At 39.7% G+C, this 21,360-nt stretch overlaps 1 protein-coding gene across 3 annotated transcripts in view; it reads left to right on the top strand.

Annotated features, from left to right (window-relative positions):
- Positions 1-2,601: 2,601 nt before the first annotated feature.
- Positions 2,602-21,360, top strand: part of JAK2 (Janus kinase 2) — a 160,792-nt gene continuing 142,033 nt past the window's right edge. The window contains exons 1-2 of one of the 3 annotated variants that reach the window (XM_050761094.1): positions 2,602-3,284; positions 3,600-3,682. The gene's annotated coding sequence lies outside the window, so the exon portion shown is untranslated. Of the gene's footprint in view, positions 3,285-3,599; positions 3,808-21,360 lie in introns of those variants that run through there. The other 2 variants (XM_050761096.1, XM_050761095.1) reach the window with 2 other exon arrangements.

Here is a 21,360-nt window from a genome sequence, read left to right as displayed (position 1 = left end):
GATTGAAAGAAACCTGGGTGGTCTGGACTCTAAAGCGTAAGTTCTTAAACTCTTGGCCATGGATTTTCAACTGTGGCTTTATGTCAAACCACCTAAAAATGTTAAAAAGATATAGAAGCCAATGTGCCATCTCACACTTACTGAGGCAGTCTCGTTGTGGTTGGGGGCGGGTTTGGGCATAGCAGTCAAGAATCACCGCTGCCATGCTGGCCAACACTGGAAAGACAAAAGCTCAAGACACTACACACAGCCCCATAGTCAACAGCTAGCTGTTAATTTTTCCCATTGGATCTTGCCACAAAGTTTTGAATCTAAATGTGTTACCTTACAGCTCATATTTCTTGTTTCTTCATATTGTGTGAATGTTCTGAAAGACTTGGTCAAATTCCTTGGAATTCTTTCCATCATTATCAAAGAATAGGGGAAATTTCCTGAAATGTTTGCCTTGAGGAGCAAATTTCTAGTGATGCCACTACCAGGAATCACATAAAGAGCTCAAAAGTTCTGTTAATACCCAGAGTGAAAAAAGCTCAACATTCCAGGGTAGCATTGACTTAAAATCATGTCTTAGTGATGAGGGAGGCTTTCACTTTCTGAATGACAGAAGGCAAGTTGCTTCATCTTTCTCTGTGGGTAGACAGAAGATTTCTCAATTCTATAGGCTTATGAATAATATACCCTTGTCCACCTTGTCTTCCATACCCACATCTGTAATATTAAGAAAATACTCTGCTCCCCCACAAAAATATCCTCAATATTCACCAATTCTAAATGGCTTCTCCCTGCAAACAGGCTGTGGATAGTAACAGATACCATGCCTAGTTACATAAGCATATCACTGCAAAATATAGAAACATCACTTATAATGGAAATAATACTGTTTCAGAGTTCTAAAACAAGCATTTTTTTCCCCTCACAAAAGATCACATTTCCATTTCTACAGTTCTGATGCTTTTCATTTAACCATGACATTAAGGTCATCTTCAGCTCTCCTTCCTTGTGTGGGTCTGTGTTCTAGCTTTTACCCCGGTAACAGTTTTTGTTTGCAGGAAAATAAAAAGAACTCTTTTGGTAGTCTTTGTTTGTAATTGCAGCCTTGATATTCTAAGCCACTGAGTCACAATTAATAATTAGAAATTCTAATTAACTTTGCCCATATATTGCCTATGAAGCAGTTGCCGTAGGAATGCAATTTTCCTGTAAATCCCTCCCTCTTACACAGCTCTAGTTCATTATTTACTTTAAAAGAGTCAGGGTGAATTCAAGTCATTTCCTATGCTGCTATCATTTGCTTAAAGACCTTTTGCAATGGGTCTTATGTAAGAAGAAATGCAGGAGTTGCTTTGGTGAGGTTTAAAGAAACCAGTAAGTACAAGACAGACCTGAATAGCAGCATCACTTGTGTATGGGGAAACAGGAGCTATGAATGCGTCACTTCATTTAGGTTGACAGAAAGAGGGCTAATACTTGAAAAAAGCCCTACACGATCTGTTGCCAGGCTACTTCTTTGGCCTCACTTCTTACCACTGCCCCCTCCTTCAGTGTCCTCCAGCCACAGTGATCTCTTTCCTGATCCTTGAACCTGCCAAACACATTCCCTTCTCAAGGTCTTTGCTTTCAGGAGTCCCTCTGCCTGAAATTGTTTTCCCAGATAGTCATGGGACTGGTTCATTCTCATCCTTTAGATCTCTGCTCAAATGTCATTTATTCTAGGAAATCATTCCTGGCCACCATGAAACAGCACAGCCCCGCTTCACTTTCTACTCCTTTTCTTTGTTATTATGTATATGGCAGCAGAAAATTACGCATTTTCTTAGTGGCAATTACACACACCCCGCACATTATGCATTTAAAGCGTTATTTTGTCGCTTCCATCAGAATACAATCCAGTAGGGCAAGGAGTGTGTGGGGTAGTGTTCACTTAGTATCTTTGGGGACTTACAGCCTGGCACCTAGTAGACACTCGGTAAATATCTGAATAAATGAATAAGGTCCTTTGGCAGCCGGGAAGCCCGTCACAGCCATTGTCTCCACCCTCTCCTGGGCTACACCAGGCTACGCCGGTAAAGTTATTTCTCCTCTAGGAGAAACATTCGCTAGGCCTTGTCGCCAACCCGCAGACAGCTGGGCGCTTCATCCCACCTTCACCCCTTTCCAGCCAGGTGCCTGATCGGAGTCAGGCGCTGGAGGTCGCATTGCCACGAAACAGCCCGTGTAAGCTTGTTGTCCCCGGCCCCCGGCGCCACTTCCCCTCCGCCTAGCAGCCTGGACTGGGGAAGTACAGGTCTGCTGTACCCGGGAAGTGGAAGGAAAAGCAGAAAGCGGACAAGTGTGCGGGAGGGGAGTCTCCGTGCGGAGGCAGCCCGGCCTCCTCCGGTGCGGGCTGTGTTCTGGATGGGCGGGCGCCAGTCAGGCTGACTCACTCCCGGCCGCTTCCCTGGCGGGCGGCGGCCACACACACACACCCGCCCATCTAGTGAAGCCCGGGCCCAGCGCTGGCACCTAGCTCCAGCCAGGCACCAGTGTTTTGCGAGGCGGCGCCGCCGCCTTAACTTCGTTGCGCGCTCACGCCCAGGGGCAGTCCCAGGAATCTCCACGCGCGCCCGCCGGCTTCCCGAGAAGCCGCCGCCCTGCGTGGCCCGCGCCCGCAGGTTCCGCGGCCAGCACCGAGGGGCGCACGCGCACTGCGGAACACGCGTCCGGCTCTCCCCCAGCGTCTATCCGGCCCAGTCTCCTGCCAGTCGGGGAGACTGCAGGCCAACCTGGAGGCTGAGTTCGAAGCTAATAGGGCGACCAAGTCAGTGTCGCCCGCGGCGTTGAGAAGACGGTTTGGCCCAGGAGAGGGTGGAGACAACTGTGACGGGCTTCCCGGCTGCCCGAAGTGGGAGTGGTGTGGGGCTGCAGGAAGGAGAGAGGAAGAGGAGCAGAAGGGGGCAGCAGCGGACGCCTCTAACGGCCTCCCTGGGCGCTGACAGGCTGGGCCGGCTCTCGGCTCGCTCGGGTGTTCTCGTCGTCACTTCGGCCTCTCGGCCGCTCGGGCCCCTCGGCCCGGGCTTGCGGCGCGCGTCGGGGCTGAGGGCTGCCGCGGCTCAGGGAGAGGCCTGGTCCTCGCCGCGGAGGGATGTGAGTGGGAGCTGAGCCCACCCTGGAGGGCCCCCGAGGGCCCAGCCTGGAGGTCGCTCAGAGCCGTGCCCGCCTCGGGGCTTCGCAGACCTTGGCCCGCCGGGTAGGAGCCGCCCCTGCGGGCTCAAGGGCGCACTCTGGTCGCCCCATCTGTGTAACCGGTGGGTGTTATCTCTGCCTGGCTTCTGGGTGGGGGGCAGCAGTTGTCTCTCCACCCCCTTCTTACCTTCTGATCCCGCCTCCCCCCTGCTAGTGGCAGCAAACTTCTGAGCCAGAAAAAATCTTCCTCTTTAAGACGACACCTAGAACGAGTCTTGCTAGTGATATTTGCTTCCATTTGTGTCTTATAATTCCCGCACCCCCCACCTCCTTATTCCTTTTTAAAATTTTCTAGACACTTAAACAGCCTAGAGAAAGCATCTGTTTCTCCTGGACTTATGTGGTAGTAGTAACTGCTGCTTTTTTGTTTTTTTTAGGTTTCAGAAGAAGGCAACAGGAACAAGATGTGAGCTGTTTCTCTTCTGCAGAAAAAGAGGCTCTTCCTCCTCCTCCCGCGACGGTGGGTGTGCTGTCCTTTATCGCTGCAGTAAAGGCGAAGAAGGTGTCGCGAGCTGGGAGTGCGTGCGTAGGAAGGCTGGAAGCGTGTGAAGACAGGCAGGGCTCATTTTTGCTTACTCTGAAAATGTCAGTGCTAAACTTTTAATGTTGATATGCGAGAGTAATTTTGGGGTGTTTTGTTCGTCTTGGATCCTTTAAGAAACATTTTTTTTTGTTGGCTTTACACATAACGTGACTTTGCAGAGAAATGTAAAACGTTGTCCATTACCCTTTCTTCTTAAACAGCCAGAGGTTCTTAATCCTTCAAAGAGGAATATTTCCAACCAATAAGAGATAGCTTTTGTGAGAACACGTTAGCTATTCTTGCTGGGGTTTCTGCTACCACACTGAATGCTTCGTGATGGTTTTATCTGCCTAAGCTTGTTGTGTCGGTTGAATTTACCCAGTTTGTTTTCCGGTAAATACTAATCTGTCAGGAGAAACTCCATTTCTCTGAATGAAAGGATAGTAGCGGCTTAGTATGGAGAAGGAAACTAGAAGTGGGAATAAGGGAGATGATTGCTCTTGGTTTCATAATAAGTTTTTACAGTGAGTTGGGCTACTGCAAATAAATATTTTGTATCCCTTCTCCAGAATGCTTGGGACCAGAAGTGTTTTGGATTTTTTTTTTTTTAAATTTTGGAATGTTTGCATATACAAAATGAGCTATGTCAAGGATGGGACCCAACTGTAAATACGAAATTCATGTTTCATATACACCTTATTCACACAGCCACTAAGTCATTTGCAATATTTTTACATCTGTGCATGAAACAAAGTTTGTATTAAGTACTTATGCAGGGAATTTTCCCCTTGTGGCATCATGTTGGTGCTCAAAATGTTTCAGATTTTGGAGCTTTTCAGATTAGGGATGTTCAACCTGTATTTTGATATAACACCCAGAACATTTGAAGATGAATAATCAATTTTTGGCCTCCCTTCCCCCATCCGCCTCACCGCCTACCACTTTAAGTGTGAGAATTATTTGCTTGTACATGCATTTGTCTGTTGGTGTGTAATGTATGTACAGATTGGATGTATCCGGCACTTGCCTTAATAGTACATATATTTACCTGAATAGGAAAACTGCAGTACTTGCTGGCTAGAAGAGCACACCATGCTTGTTTTTGCTCTGACTGAATATCCTGTATTTGCAATTTATAGCATGTTTTAGGGACTCATTAGGGTTTTTTTTGTGTGTGTGCCTTTGGTGATTTGAGACAGGTGTCTCAGATACGGGAAAAGAATATGACATTGTTTCTTTGCTTCACCTGGCTATTGCTGAAAGGTGGGATGCTTTTGAGGCAGAATAGAAAAGTGCATTGGCTTTGGAGTGAGATCTGGATTTGAATCCTGGTGTTCTTGCCACTTAAGAGTTGTATTATTTGCGGCCGGGCATGGTGGCTCACGCCTGTAATCCCAGCACTTTGGGAGGCTGAGGAAGGAGGATCACTTGAGGTCGGGAGCTCGAGACCAGCCTGGCCAACATGGTGAAAGCCCATCTCTACTAAAAATACAAAAATTAGCCAGGCGTGATGGTGCACACCTGTAATCCCAGCTACTCGGGGGGCTGAGACAGGAGAATTGCTTGAACCTGAGAGTTGGTGGTTGCAGTGAGCCGAGATGGCACCACTGCACTCCAGCCTGGGCAACAGAGTGAGACTCTGTCTAAAAGAAAAAGAAAGAAAGAAAAAAAGAGTTGTATTACTCTTTTAGCTGCACTTTCTTATCAGATTGTTGTGAGAACTGGGTAAGACACATGCCAAGTGGTAAATTGCTTGGCTCTCATAAAAGTCTTGGCTACTATCGTGGCTGGGAGGCAAAGGAGATTCAGAGAAGGCCAGAATGACTGCATAAGGTGATCTGCCAGTAACTAGTGTTTCTTGTTTCTTCCTTTCTAGTATAAAGAGATAAAGGACTTTAAGGTCTTAAGCTGGTGAGGGGGTATTGTAGCCTTTGTATGGAAAGGTTTGACTTTTGTCTCTCTGCTTAAACCCCCATTGTGTTGCCCCTAGCAATTATTGTGCTGCCCCCTTGTGGTTAACTGTGCTAAGAACTTTCTTTTGCTCCTCCCCCATTACATTTCTCACCCTTCCCCACTCCCTTTTAGACCCCTCCTCTTAGCTACCAGTTTCCCAAACTGTGTGCCAAGGTGCCCAGAGCGCCTTAGGCTTGAACTTTTGTTTTGAGGTAGTTCATGGTTTCAACATTAGCTACCTACATCCGTTTCCACAGTGTCATGTCTTTGGAAAGATGTATTTTCAGAGGTTGCTCTGATAAAAAGCAACTAGTACATGAAAATGAATGTAGAACAGGAAATGACTGTGTGGTATTGTCCAATTTGATTCTAAGGTTTGATAAGTTCTACAGTGCTCAAGAGACACTAAATTGTAAGGACATAACTACTAAGTAAGTTGTTCGAACCTATTTCTTTTGGCCTAGAGGTGTCATGAAAAATTTGCTAAGACTCAGGGCTCCCTGAATGGGTTTGGAAACCTCTGCCTTAGCTTTTAGTTTGCTTTTCTGATAAAATTATTGATATAAAGCTAGTATCAGCTGATCATGGCTTAATATATTTCATCTCCTGTGTAATATGTTTATAACTTCTGCCCGGTTCTTTGATTTTAAAACTAATCCTATTGCTAACTTGTTGTACTAGTCACTTCCTGATTTTTCCTGTACTGGTCTTCTGCTTCTATTTCTGTTCATCTCCTTAAACTCAGAATGCCCAAAGTGAAAGTTACCATTTTCTACCTCTTAATTTTCTTCTAATCATGTAGGCTTTAAATTAGGCATCATCTTTAAACTACTTTTTTCATTTACGTCTTATTCCCATTCAAAATGTCCATATTTCCTTTCTTTCTCGTATCTCTGCTTTCCCTCCTTTACTGTGTGAATCCCAGGACACATTTCCTGAGCCTCGAATATTGAAAGTCATTTGAACTTATGAGAATTCAGTGTCTCTTTCGTTTATCCTCAATAGAGATTCCACTCTAATACTCCTTATTATAGTATTCCCTTGCCCCAAAATCTTCAGTGGCTTACCATTTTCTACTTATTAAATTTTCCTGTCTTTTAAGATAGTCTATTATCAATCCCTGCCCTATTTATTTAGTCTTTTGTCTAAGGATCTCTAATCCTTCAGCTTATAAGCTGATTTCCACACTTTCTAGTAACAAGCTATATGTTTCTTCTATCCTTTAATTTTTGCTTATGTTCTCCATCCCTCTTTTTTTCCTCTATTTCTGTAGCTCTTTAGTCTTAGAACATCTTCACATGGTTTAATTATATGCCATGCTTTAGTTGTTTATGATAGTTATTTCCCTAGTGTTAGCCATATCTTTTCAAGTTGATTGTGTATTCTTTGAGGAACAGTACCTTAGATTAAAAAAAAAAACACACACACACACACAATGGAGAGCACGTGGGCAGCATTCAAGAAATAATACATGTTGATTGTGTGATAAGGAACTGTAGTCACCAAACAAATATTTGTTAATATTTGCAATGTAAAAGGTACTTGGCTGTATCCAAAAGAGAAACAAAGAAATACAAAAGAGGTTCCTTTCCCTAAGGACTTACAGTATAATTGGGCAGATAAGCTAAATAATAAAAGTTACAGATATTTGAGACCACTTCGAGTTGAGCAGAGATTTTGTATAATAGGAAGGAACTGGTAGAGGGGGTAAGCAAAGGCAAAATATGTATATATGTATGATATGTTCAGAGAGCAGTACATAAACAACTTGACTGAAATGAAGGTTTGTGTGAAAGAGTAGTAAGAAATTGTGTTAAAAATGTAGTTGGAATTTGATTATGGATGTCTTTAAATGCTAGGATGAGAAGAATGTACTTTGACCTGTAGATACGGAGAAGCTTTAAAAGTTTTGAATTGAGAAAGAGTTTGCTGAAATAAATATTTTAGGAAAATCAAAGCAGCACCAGTGCTAGATCTCACATGAATTGGAAAGAGAAGTGGTAGAGAGAGGTAGGAAAATAATTGAGCCCTGAAGTAATGAGGACTTGGACTTAGTAGAAATAAGTCAGATTGCAGAGATGTCACAAGACATTATTATGGATTGAATAAAAAGGGAGAATGGACGGGAGAAGAGTGATTAAAGATTACCTTACCTTGAAGGTTTGCTCTTCAGTGACAGAGGAAATCAAAGAGTGTTGGAACTCCAAGACAGCTTAGAACATCTAAGTCAGTCTATATACTTTGTATATTAGGACTCAGACCAGAGAGACTTAAAATGTGTCCAAAGTTACTCAGTTAATGACAAAGAAACTGCCATTTGATTAATGGCAGTTAGTAACAAAAATAGTTATGGCAGTATTAGTAGCTGGTAGAGGGGATGTAGACAGTTGAGCCTATATTGTGGATATGTTGAGTTTGCGGTGGCCGTGGGATGGGCAAGTGAAAATTGATAGCCTACAGTGGGACATATGACTAGAATTTGTTAGCGAAATTAAGGCTGGTGCTGTGGTACTTAAGAGAAAAGAGTAGTGGACCTGAGATTGAGCCTTGGGGATTGTGCATAATTAGCAGGTGGGTGAAAGGAGAGAAATGGGTAAAGGAGACAAAGAAAAAACAGTTAGTATGAGAGAGGCAAATTAGTGGATAGGTTAGGAGGTGGAATGATCAACCTGTTGGTCATTGGCAAGAAATGAGAAGAATCAGATCCAATAAATGGTCTTAAAAATTTGTACTAGTGTTTTTGCTAATATGAAATCTATAAAAACAGAAGAAAATTGCTTATACTTTCCCTATGTGGAAATAACCACTGTTAATATTTTGTTCTCTTTGGTTTAACCAAAGACCTTTGGATTTGACAGTTGGATATCAGTGAAGACTTTTCCAAAGCTCTCCATCACTAGGACTAAGGATGAGAATTTTAGGCATAATAAAACCTGGGAGGTATTTTTCAACAGATTGTCATTTGTTTGTATCCTCTTACATATCACACTATCTAGGTACTATTCTTTCTATGTGCATTGGTTCTGTGTTTTATCTGAATGATAGGAGGTTAGACAAGCCATCTCTGGGTGCTTCTGTGCTGGTAAAATTTGAATAAAGTGATAAAATATTTATTTCTAAAAGGAAGGATAAATTCTTGGTAGGTAACTTATAACTCTGAGGGTTGAATGATTGATGAAATTAGGGGTACTGGAAAGAACAAAGAGAAGCATTATCTATTTTGAAGCCTTTCTGTATAGCTACAAGGGGTTAACTAGGTTAGAATGGTCCATGGGCCGTTTACTTTGCTTGCATGTTTATTTTGATCTTCCCAAGAACATTCTTCTGCTCATCTTGTTGGTATGTTACTGGAAACAGAGTACTCATTAGTTCTTACTAAGTGATTTTAGTTTAATAAATTATGATTATGAAATATAATGCTATTAGGTAATATTTTTATAATATAAAGGGCCATGTGATGTGAGTAAGTGCACTGTTTTGGAAATCAGGGGATAAAGGACTGACCCTGCTGTCAACATGGTATACGATTTCAAGCAACTCACATAATCAGTGAGTCTTGTCTATTGAGGGAATGGACTAAATCTTTTTTAGAGAATTTAAAAAGATGGGATCACATGGTAAAATGTGTATAAAGTTTAAAAAAGAAATGGTTTACCAATGTTTATGACAAAAACCAGCAAACTCTTTCCTACCACCCCCCCACATCTCCTTTTCTAGTCTCTGATTCCTGTTCACCAGGCAACCACCTGTCCTCTGTACATTGCCCTTTTCCCCTCTACAATGAATGTTTTAGCATCCCTTCTAAAGCCTCTCCATTCAGTTGTGTAGAAGAGGTCATCCCCTTTGCCTTCAAAGGCTTTACCATTATATTTCTTTCCTCTTTTTCTTGCCTTCTCAGTTCTTCCCTCTACTGGATTATTTCCATCAGTGATTGCTATTGCTGTGTAACAGAAACTCCCCAAAACTTAGTGATTTTAAACAACTACTTTATTAGGCTCACAGATACCATGGATCAATAATTGAGACAGGGCACACCCAGGGATGACTTTGTTTTTGCTCCACAGTGGCTACTAGGACATGAGTTGGGAAGAATTGCCAGCCAGGGGTGACTTGAAGGCAAAGGACTGGAATCATCTGGAGGTGTCTTCACTCACATGATGGGTAGTTGATGCTCGTTCTTGACTGGGATGTTAGCTGGGCTGTTAACTGGAGCATGTACATGTGGCCTGGATTTCCTCACAATATGGTGGCTTCAGGGTGGTCACCTTTCATAGTGGTGAGTAGAGAATTGAAAGTGAGTGTGTCAGTGTGTCTCAGCATAAATCTTTATGATTTAGCCTTGGTAGTTGCACAGTATAACTTCTGCCATGTTCTACTGGTTGTAAGTGTCAGAAGTCTGTCCAGATTTGATGGGGGAGTGGCAAGTTCACACTGTAGAAGAAAAACATGTGAGATGGGAAATATTGTAATGGCCATCTCTGGACAATTATTAATACTATTGCCACAGCTTGCCATTTTGCCAAACTTCATATCCCTCCTGTATCTGAAATACATGCAAAATACACTAAGCTTCTCCTCAAAGGTCCCTAATTCACATCCCATCACGACAGTAACTCAGAGTCCAGCATCTCATCATATAAATCCGGTCCAGGTACAGAATAATTTTCTTGGGTATGGTTAATTGGATATGGTTCTTCTTGAACTGAGGACCCATGAAGAGACAGTTTATATGTCCCCCACATACTTTACAAGATTGAAAAGGCACGGGTTATTTGCAGTAGACATTCCTCCTCAAGAAGCGCACAAGGTAGGCACAATCTATAGCAATTCTGCAACCCCACTGGGCACATGTTACCAGTTCCTTGATTAGGTCTCAGTCCTGCTTCCTGGAAGTTGTTCTAAATGGGACATAGGCTTCTTCTTTTTTTGGGTTTATCTTCTGAATTATTTATCTCCCCTACCCCCACATCCCACCCATATAAAGTGCTTTGTATTTGTAAGAGTAACTTCCTGAGCTTGCTTCCTGCCTGTAGTGCTTCAGGGTCCAAAGGCCCTCTTTTAAAATATAGCACGTGTCCCTTTCATTCCAAGCTAATACAACTCCTTTAAAAACTTTGTGGACTTCCTGTGTATAAGTTTATAATCTGTACCGCCATACCCACAAGTCTCTTGAGAGGAACTCTTTCCTCCCCTAAGCTCTGTGTGAGGCTGCTGTGGAACAACACCCTTAAGATCCTTAGATAATATTTCGTCTGAAAGGATCTATGAGGTACTGATTTAGACCTTGAGAAAGGATCTTATAGTCACACTCTAGATTGGATCTTTGCTCTGAGGCCCTTTTTATTTGACACTCTGCTGGCCGAAAAGATTGTTCTGAGTCCATTACCTCTCCTTGAAATTCTACTCAAAAAGTGAATAGCTCATTCTTTAGTTCATCTCTCTGTTCTCTCAATTATAAGGGCAGCTAGAAGAAGCCAAATTGCTTTAAGTTCTTGTGGAGAATGTCCTTAATTCATTAGGTCAGGTATGTATTTTATTTAACATGTTAATGTAGGTGATAGTTTTGTTAAACTTTGCCCTAGTATGTAACAAGGGTCTCCTCTTATTCAGCTTTCACTATCATTTCTGTCACTTTCCTTGAAGTTCTCACTGACAGTCTGCTTGAGGGCTCTTAGGCTCCCATGAAGTTTCCTCAAGACCCTTTAAATGTGTGAACATAAAGCGTCCTTATCTGTTCCTGGCTATACAGCAGGTCCTTGAATAACTGTTGTTTGTTCGTAATGTTGATAAGAAAAAAAAATTGATTCCTGGCTGGGGCCACTGTTTGTGTGGAGTTTGAACATTCTCCCCATGTCTGTGTGGGTTTTTCTGGGTGCCCCAATTCCCTCCCACATCCTAAAGATGTGTATGTTGGCGGATCGGTGTGTCTAAATGGTCTCAGTCTGAGTGATCATGTATGTATGAGTGTGTCTTGCAGTGGATGGTGTCCTGTCCAGGGTTGGTTCCCACCTTGTGCCTTGAGCTGCTAGAATAGGCTGTAGCCACTTGTGACTGAACTGAATTGGGTAAATAATTATCTTACTTGTTTTTGTTAGTCTTTCCTAAATGTGTGTATAGCTCACATTTATTTTAGTGTTTAATAATCACAGTGTTTGGGGTCTTTATTTAGAAGTTTGATGATGTTTTTGTGGCCATAAATATGCCATAGGAACTTGCTTATCTCAATTAGCCTATGGAAAAATGGATTTTGTTACACATTGTTTGACTTAAAATCACAGTTTCCAAGAACCTGTTGAAGACAGTGAGGATTAACTGTACTAGAACTGTTTCCTAACTCAGTGGTTCTTATTAGAATTACCTAAAGGGCTTGTTGAAACACAAATTGCTGGGCCCCACCCCAGAGTTTGTTTCATTAGCTTTGGAGTGAGACTTGAAGATTTGCATCTGTGAGTTCCCAGGTGATCTGATAATGTTGATCTGGGGCCTAGATTGTGAGAATTACTGATTTAAACCAGGGATTGGCAAGATTTTTCTATTAAGGATCATAAAGAAAATATTTTAGACTTTGTGGGCAAGATTGTTTCTCTTGCACATACTCAACTCCACCTTTGTAGTGCAAAAGCAGTTATAGACAATACATAAATGAACAGACATGGCTCATGGCTGTGTTCTCATAAAGCTTTATTTACAAAACAGGCAACTGGCTAAATATGGTATGTGTGAACTGTGCTCTGCCAATTCCCAATTTAAATCATTACTTGACTCCACATCTCTTCAAGCTATCGCCCCATTTTTCACTCCTCTTTGGAACAAAACTCTTTGAGAGTTGTCTGTATTTGTCTCTTTATTCTTTCTTTAAAAAAATTATCTATTTTTTGAACACATTTAAATGTCTTAGAATTCAAAAAGTAGTAAATATCTTTGTACATTTGTCAGGGCGTGTGTGTGTGTGACCATAACTAAAGATTAAGTAGATGAGTAATTGCTGATTCAAAAGTGGTATATGTTACTAAGTTCAACAAATATTGCCAAATTGACATAGAAATACCAATTTATGCTTTTCTACACCTTTACTAACATTGTGGTTTCAGATGACTTGATCTTTGCCAACTTGAGACATGAAAAATAGAATCTCATTATAATTTTAATTTGCTTTTTATTCTCCTTTTTTGGGGAACTCTTCACTCATATCTCGGCCCACTTTCTATTGGATTTGTGGTCCTTTCACTTTGCTTTGTGGGAGCTCTTATACTAAGGAAGATAGCTTTGCGTTTGTGAAATGAGTTGTTTTCCCTAGGTTGTCTTTTTATCTTTTTGATTCTGTAGATAGTGTGATTTTGTTGTTGTTGTTGTGCATCTAGGTAGGTCCCTTCTCAACCCTGAAATTGTATTTTGAGACTCTCCCTTGTTTTCTTGATCCATCTGGAATTTATACTGATGCAAGATATAAGATGGAATGCAACTTTTTTCCCCTAGATGGTTGTCCAGTTTCAATACTATTTGTCAGATAATCCTTTTCTCTGCTACTATGAAATGCTGGTGTTTTAAATTGTGTATGTAGTTGGATCTATTTCTGGACTTTGTTTCATTCTAACAATGGCTCCTGTGAAACTATATTGTGAGTTATTGGATAGTGAACATTTCCATTAATTTATTTGTTTCCAAGTCCTGTATAATATTTATTAGCATATGGGAGGCATTCAAGTACTTGAAAATAAAATGAATAAATCAAGCGTTTAGGAATAGAAGCAGTTCTTTTTGCCAGTTTTTCAATTTAGTTATTACTTCTATTTAATTTCTCTGTTTATTTCTGATTTTAAACTTGAATTTAACCTTGGTTTTCCATTTTAATGTTACCTTTTTTAAAACTTTATTTTGAAGTATTAAGTTATTTTTTGTACTTACTGGGCATTTGCTGACTTATGAGTCTGCTCTTATTAATCTATTTTTGGCCTTAAATTGTTAAAAATTCACAATATAGTTTTATTTGTATCAAATTTGCATACTGAGGGAAGCTTGTCATTTCATAATGGCAATCCATAGGCTAGGTCAGGTCATTTGAGATTGGAACCATTAAGGATAAGTTCATTCAACATGGAATTATTAGATCTGTAGTTAATTGGCCAGTTTAGAGAAGACAGAATTACAGGTAAGTCTGGATTTTACAACTTATTATTTTAGAAGGTCAAATTTAGAATTATATTTTTAAGCTTTTTAAGTAGAAGCATGCATATCACCTGAGGTCAGGAGTTCACGACCAGCCTGACTAACATGGTGAAACCCTGTTTCTACTAAATACAAAAAAAAATAAGTGTGGTGGCGCATGCCTGTAATATGAGCTACTTGGGAGGCTGAGACAGGAGAATTGCTTGTACCTGGGAGGCGGAGGTTGCGGTGAGCTGAGATCGTGTCATTGCACTCCAGCCTGGGCGACAAGAGCGAAGCTCTGTCTCAAAAAAATAAATAAATAAAATAGATAAATAAATAAATATATAGAAATACTATTCTGATTATTTTATTTATACTTATTTATATGCATAATTTATTTTTTTAAATACATGAGGTATTGTATATTTTTTGGTTTATTTTGAGGAGGGGCAGAGGTGATGGGAAATACAGTTTTCATTGCATCAGATCTTCAGTTGTAATGATATTGCTGGAATCCTACATTTAGGACCTTGTCTTGTTAAAAAAACATTATCCTTGCTTTCGCCCCTACCCCTCCCTGCCACAGACTTTTAAAGGTAAGTATTCTGCAATAATTGGATTATATTTACAATTATGAAATTTTAAAATTATTAGAAGTAGAATGACATACACCTTCATTGTAGTAAGTTTGATTCACAGTGCCTCTGGTTATGGTGGTCTGTAAAAGTAACACTGTATTAGGAACAGTCTTCATGATGGGAGTTCTGTCCTTTTACTCTTCTGTTAGTTTGTTGATTATTTTTTTCTGAGACGGTTTCACTCTGTCCTCAGACTGGAGGACAGTGGCCCAATCATGGCTCACTGCAGCCTTGCCTTCCCTGGGGTCCAGCGATCCTCCTACCTCAGCCTTCCGAGTAGCTGGCACTGCAGGCGAGTGCCACTATGCCTGGCTAATTTTTGTATTTTTTTTTGTAGAGATGGGGTTTCACCGTGTTGCTCAGTCTGGTCTTGAACTCCTGAGCTCTAGTGATCTTTCCGCATCATCCTCCCAAAGTGCTGGGATTATGGTTCTGGAGCCACTGCACATGGCCTGTTAGTCTGTTCTTGCATTGCTGTAAAGAAATACCTGAGGCTGAGTAATTTATAAAGAAAAGAAGTTTAATTGGCTCATGGTTCTGCAGGCCTACAAGCATGGGGCTGACATTTACTCAGCTTCTGGGGAGTCCTCCGGGAGCTTTTACTCTTGGCGAAAGCTAAGAGGGAGCAGGAATATCACATTTCAAGAGCTGGAGCAAAAGAGAATGTGGGGGAAGATGCCACACACATTTAAATAGCCAGATCTTGCAAGAACTCAGTATCTTCAGGACAGCACCAAGGGGGATGTTGCTAAACCATTCATGAGAAATCCACCCCCATGATCCAGTCACCTCCCACCAGGCCTCACCTCCAACACTGGGGATTACAGTGCAACACATGAAATTTAAAGGGGACAGCATCCAAACTGTATCAACCTTGCTGTATCCCTCAGCCTCATTTTATAGGCAAGAATTGAATATATTGGTTTTATAAAGGTTTGATATGGAAGGATTCATCAGGAGTGGATTTTAGGACTTGGGGAATGACTCAGAGAAGAAAATAGTGCATGATAGTATAAGTCTATCTGATTGATGAGTAACTGGAAAACCTTCCAAACATAATGCCTCAGTGTCTGCAGAATTGTTTCATTTCCATATTTATGTATTCCTTATTCTTTCCTGGTTTATCCATAGATGCCTAATTTTATTTTTTATCTGAATGCATTATGATAATCTTTAATTATTTCAGAATATCTGAAATATTCAGTGTTCTTCTAGCATGGCAGTATTTTAAAAATCATTATGAACTTAAATTCATACTGATTTAAACAACTTCTAGATTTTTTTGAATATCAATAGCAGAGGGTAGTGTTAAATATTTCACCAGCAGAATTAATTAAATTTCCTGTGCAATTTTATTTTTTATAGACAAACTCATCACTGCTTAAAATCTTTAAAAAATGTCTTGGTAATACAGGCTTGGAATATGATGATTTTGAAATGAGATCTTAAGGGAAAAAAAACTCCAACTTTTTTTTTTTGAGACGGAGTCTTGCTCTGTCACCCAGGCTGGACTGCAGTGGCATGATCTCAGCTCACTGCAACTTCCGCCTCCAGATTCAAGCGATTCTCCTCCTTCAGCCTCCCGAGTAACTGGGATTACAGGCGTGCACCACCACACCCAACTAATTTTTGTATTTTTAGTAGAGACGGGGTTTCACCATGTTGGTCAGGCTGGTCTCAAACTCCTGACCTCGCGATCTGCCCACCTTGGCCTCCCAAAGTGCTGGGATTACAGGCATGAGCCACCATGCCCGGCCAAAAACTCCCAACTTTTAAAGCCTATTTAAAGCACCTCTCCCATCTTTGTTCACACTTTTTCTTTATGTGTGTTATGAATTATAAATCTGGCTTTTCCTATGTAGTCATCATTAAGCATGATTCTAAGAAGTAGCTCAAAATCTACTCCTAAGACCAAAACCCACAAAAAACAAAACAAAAAACCCCAAAAACCAAAACCAGAAAAGGGATACATTTTGCAGAATAATTTATATTTTCTTCTATTCTTGGCATCAGTTTTCTCAGGAGGTTTTTTTTTTTTTGAGATGGAGTCTCCCTCTGTCATATAGGCTGTAGTGCAGTGGCGTGATCTGCAAGCTCTGCCTCCCGGGTTCATGCCATTCTCCTGCCTCAGCCTCCCGAGTAGCTGGGACTACAAGGCGCCCGCCATCACGCCTGGCTAATTTTTTTGTATTTTTAGTAGAGACGGGTTTTCACTGTGTTAGCCAGGATGGTTTCGATCTCCTGACCTCGTGATCCGCCCGCCTCGGCCTCCCAAAGTGCTGGGATTACAGGCGTGAGCCAACCCCCGCTCCTCAGGAGGTCTTTTAAGCTTTTGCCTGTCATGTATGTACTTCTGACACTGGCCCAAGGTAAAATGATTACATTTGACTTCGGTAGCCCTTAAATGTATGGCTGTTCTTAATCTTTTCTCTTCTAAAGTCTAAAAGTTGAATTAGTATTCATCTTAGATTTCTTGTTTCTTAAGTGAAAGAATCATGACATTGTGTTAAAATATCTTATTTGCATGCATTTTATATGCCGTTTTAATAGGCAATAGTACTATACAAGCTTTGGCCAAATGTCTCTTCATATAAAAAATTCAAGTGAATAAAAAGTTATTTAAAAATGACGTTAATCAAAGGGGCAAAAAAGATTACAAATGCTTCTTGTGATTGACAGAACTTGCTTAATGTATTAGGGTTCTCTAGAAGGACAGAACTAATAGGATATATATATGAGTTTATAAAGTATAAGCTTAAATGATCACAAGGTCCCACAATAGGCTGTTGGCAAGCTTGAGGAGCAAGGAGAGCCAGGCTGCATCTCAAAACCGAAGAACTTGGAGTCTGATGTTCAAGGGCAGGAAGCGTCCAGCACGGGAGAAAGATGTAGGCTGGGAGGCTAGGCCAGTCTCTCCTTTTCATGTTTTTTCTGCCTCCTTTATATTTGCTGGCAGCTGATTAGATTGTGCCCACTCAATGGTCTGCCTTTCCCAGCCCGCTAAATCAAATGTTAATCTCCTTTGGCAACACCCTCACAGATACTCCCAGGATCAGTACTTTGTATTCTTCAATCCAATCAAGTTGACACACAGTATTAACCATCATGCTTAACAAGTTTTTCTTTTTTTGAGACAGGGTCCCACTCTGTCACCCAGGCTGCGTGCAGTGGCATAATCTTCGCTCACTGCAATCTCTGCCTCCTGGGCTCAACCCTCAGCCTCCTGAGTAGTTGGGACCACAGGCGCAAGCCACCACACCTGGCTAATTTTTGTAGTTTTAGTAGAGATGGGGTTTCGCCATGTTGTCCAGGTTGGTCTTGAACTCCTGAGTTCAAGTGATCTGCTCACCTTGGCCTCCCAAAGTGTTGGGATTTCAGGTGTGAACCACTGCGCCTGGCCACTTAACAAGTTTTAGTATCATTCGGAATGTCTGCATAGTGACAAATTGAGATACGGTTTTATAACACTAGCATCATCCTGTTCATTCTAAATTGAGCCATTTTAACTCAACAGTGTATTGTGGAGATCTTTCCAATTCATTGATAAAAATTCATTCATTCCTTTTTTTCATTCGTCAAGCACTCAGTCATCGATCACTCACTGACTCATAACATGATTACTCATCAGCTCATTTATTTTGTTAGTCACTCAGTCATTTGAAGAGTTATTTATTCTGTGACTCTCTCAGAGGGTCACAACTCATTTGGTTGGTTGCTCTCTTAATTGGTCACTTGCTCACTCAGCATTTTGGTTGGTTGGTCTATCAGTCAGTCACACTCTCTCCCAGTGAATCACTCACCCACTTACTCAACAGATCAGTCTTTAATCAATCTTTCATTAAATAAATTATTAATTATCAATTATTCAACAAATATTCAGTGTCCATATTGTGCTATGCAGAGAATATAGTACTAAGAGTATAATGTAAGCCAACATACATCATTTTTTAAAAACATTTATTGTTTTTTAAGAAAGAGTTTCGCTCTTCCACCCAGGCTGGAGTGAAGTGGTGCGATCTTGGTTCACTGCAACCTTTGCCCCCTCCCCCGGTTCAAGCGATTCTCCTGCCTCAGCCTCCCAAGTATCTGGGATTATAGGCACCCGCCACCACACCCGGCTAATTTTTGTATTTTTGAAAGGACAATTATTAGATATTCTTGTTTTTCTCATATCTTTGCCAACACTGGGTATTGGCATTCTTCTTGTTTACCAGTCAGCTAAGGAGGAAACAATATCTCATTTTTATGTACTCTTCTCTGATTCGTCATTATGTTGACCATGTTTTCATTTCTTTTTTGAAATACCTATTTATGTTCATTGTCATATTAATTTGTAAGAGTTACTTGTATAAATATATTAAACCTTTGTAGTATATATTTTTCTGTTTTTTTTTAGTTTTGATTATAGTGTTTATAATATGCAGTCAAATTTATGCATCTTTTATTTCCTCTGTCATTTTTCACTTAGATATTGGGTTTAGAAAGGAGGTACACAATCTGACAGAGTTTCTGGTATAGAAATAACCGACATAGTTAGATATAAAACATACCAAAGAAATAGTCAGAAATGTCCAATTTCGAATGTGTAAGGGGACCAGTAAGAAAAGCATAAAGAACAGCTAACAGCAGTAATTTTTAAAAGGGTATTTACAAACACTTGAAAATGTTTATGTAGTTTAAAGGACTGATTCAAATATAAAGAGAAGCATAACATAAAAATGAAATAAAGACATATATAGTGTCATCGTGGAGATGGTTTTCTAGTAACAGTTATACCAACTTTGAAATTATTTTTAGGCTCTGTTATGCCAACTTTTAGGAGTTTTCTTTTTAAAATTTTTGAGCTTATGTTTCATCATGGCCAATTTTTATAAATTTTCCATATATGTTCAAAACATTTTTTTAGTGGAAGGTTTTAATATGTCTGTAATTTCTCCAGTGGCTTTAAAAAAATTAGTTAGTGGAGCTCTTTGTGTATTGGAGAGACCATCTTGTTTGATATATTTATATAGGTATTAAGTAAGAACTGGATAAAGGAGGTGGTTGGGATATGTATAAATATCAGGTAAGAACTTGATAAGGTATTGGTTGGTTTGCATATGAAAAGATGCCCTCACTGTCAGGTTCTTTCCTGTTTCTAGGAATTGGTCAGCAAATTCCCAAGATGTCAAAGCATCAAAAATACAGAATAAAAAGACATGCTTAGTACAGTATGTAGAAATACAATTGGTTTTGTTTATTTTGTGATGTATCTTGTGATACTGGTAAATTCACTTATAAGTTCCAGTAATTTTTTGGTAGAATCATCAGCATTTTCAATACATACAATCATGTCTGCAAATAAAAAGTTTTATTTCTTTCTTTTCAATCTCTATGTCTTTTATTTAATTTTCTTACCCAATTGCATTGGGTGGAATCTCCAGTGCTGAATAGAAATGGTGGTGGTGAGTGTCCTTTCCTTGTTCTTGATTTTATGGAGAAAGCATTCAATATGTAATCATTAAGTAATGGAAGGTTGTCTGTAGATGATCTTTATTTTATTGAGGAAATTCCCTTCTTTTTCTAATTCATTTCCAGAAATTTTATCATGAATTGGTGTTGACTTTTGTCAAATGCTTTTCATGCAACAATTGAGATGATCTTATGGTTTTGCTCCATTATTCTGTTAATAAGGTAAATTACATTGATTCATTTTTAAATGTCAAAGCAACCAGTACTACTGGAATAAACCCCACTTGGTGATGGAGTTCTGACCTTTTTATATGCTGCTGGTTCTATGTTCTATTATTTTGTTATGTTCATGAGAAACATTTGCCTGTAATTTGTGTGTGTGTGTGTGTGTGTGTGTGTGTGTGTGTGTGTGTGTGTGTGATATGCTTTTGCCAGGTTTTGGTATTAGGATAATTGTGGCCACACAAAATGATTTGGAAATTATTTCTGCCCCTGTTTTCTGTAAGAGTTTATACAGAATCAGTACTGTTTTTTCCTTAAATAGTTGACAGACTTTCCCAGGGATGTCACTTTGGCCAAGAATTTTCTTTGTGAGTATGTTTTTAATGAAGAATTCCATTTATTGAAGAGATATGATACTATTCAAGGTTTCTGTTTCTTCCTATGTCAGTTTTGGTAATTTCTGTCTTTCAAGGAATTTGTTCATCAAATCTAACTTGTTAAAGTCATTGGCATGAAGTTGCTCCTATCCTTTTATATCCACTTACTGTTTATAAAATCTGTACTGATGTCCTGCTTTTATTTCTGTTATTGGTAATATGTGTTCTTTTCTGTTTGTAAATTCATCATCTTAGAGGTTTATCAATTTTCTTAATCTTTTCTAAAAACAAAGTTGTGGTTTTTTTGATTTTTCTTTATTGTTTTATGTATTAGTAATTTTTGTTCTTTATTATTTCTTCATTCTCTGGTTTTGTTTTCTAGCTACCTAGAAAGCTTACATAATTAATTTCATATCTTTCTTCTTTTCCAACATAAGCATTTATAGCTGTACATTCTCTCTAACCACTATTTTAGCTGTATTCCCCCAAATTTTATTGTTTCTTCATTATCATTCAGGTGAAAATAATTTCTGATTTCCCTTTTAATTTCTTCTTTGAATCTGGGATTATTTAGAACTATGTTAATTTTGCAATACTGGGAGATTTTCTAGATTTTTTTAAATATTTATTTCTAATTCAGTTTTGCTGTGGCCAAGAATATAATTCATATGAATTCAATCTTCTCAAATTTATTGAGACTTGGTTTATGGACTAACCTATGGTATAACTTAGTGAATGTTCTGTGAACACTTGAAAAGGGTGTATATTCTGCAGTTGTTGGGCACTGTGTTCTGCGAATGTCATTTATGTTTGGTTGGTTGATGTT

The sequence above is a fragment of the Macaca thibetana genome, chromosome 15 (assembly GCF_024542745.1).
Source record: "Macaca thibetana thibetana isolate TM-01 chromosome 15, ASM2454274v1, whole genome shotgun sequence".
Lineage (NCBI taxonomy): Eukaryota > Metazoa > Chordata > Mammalia > Primates > Cercopithecidae > Macaca > Macaca thibetana.
The sequence above is the reverse complement of the archived record's forward strand: the minus strand, read 5'-3'. Positions and strand labels throughout refer to the sequence as shown.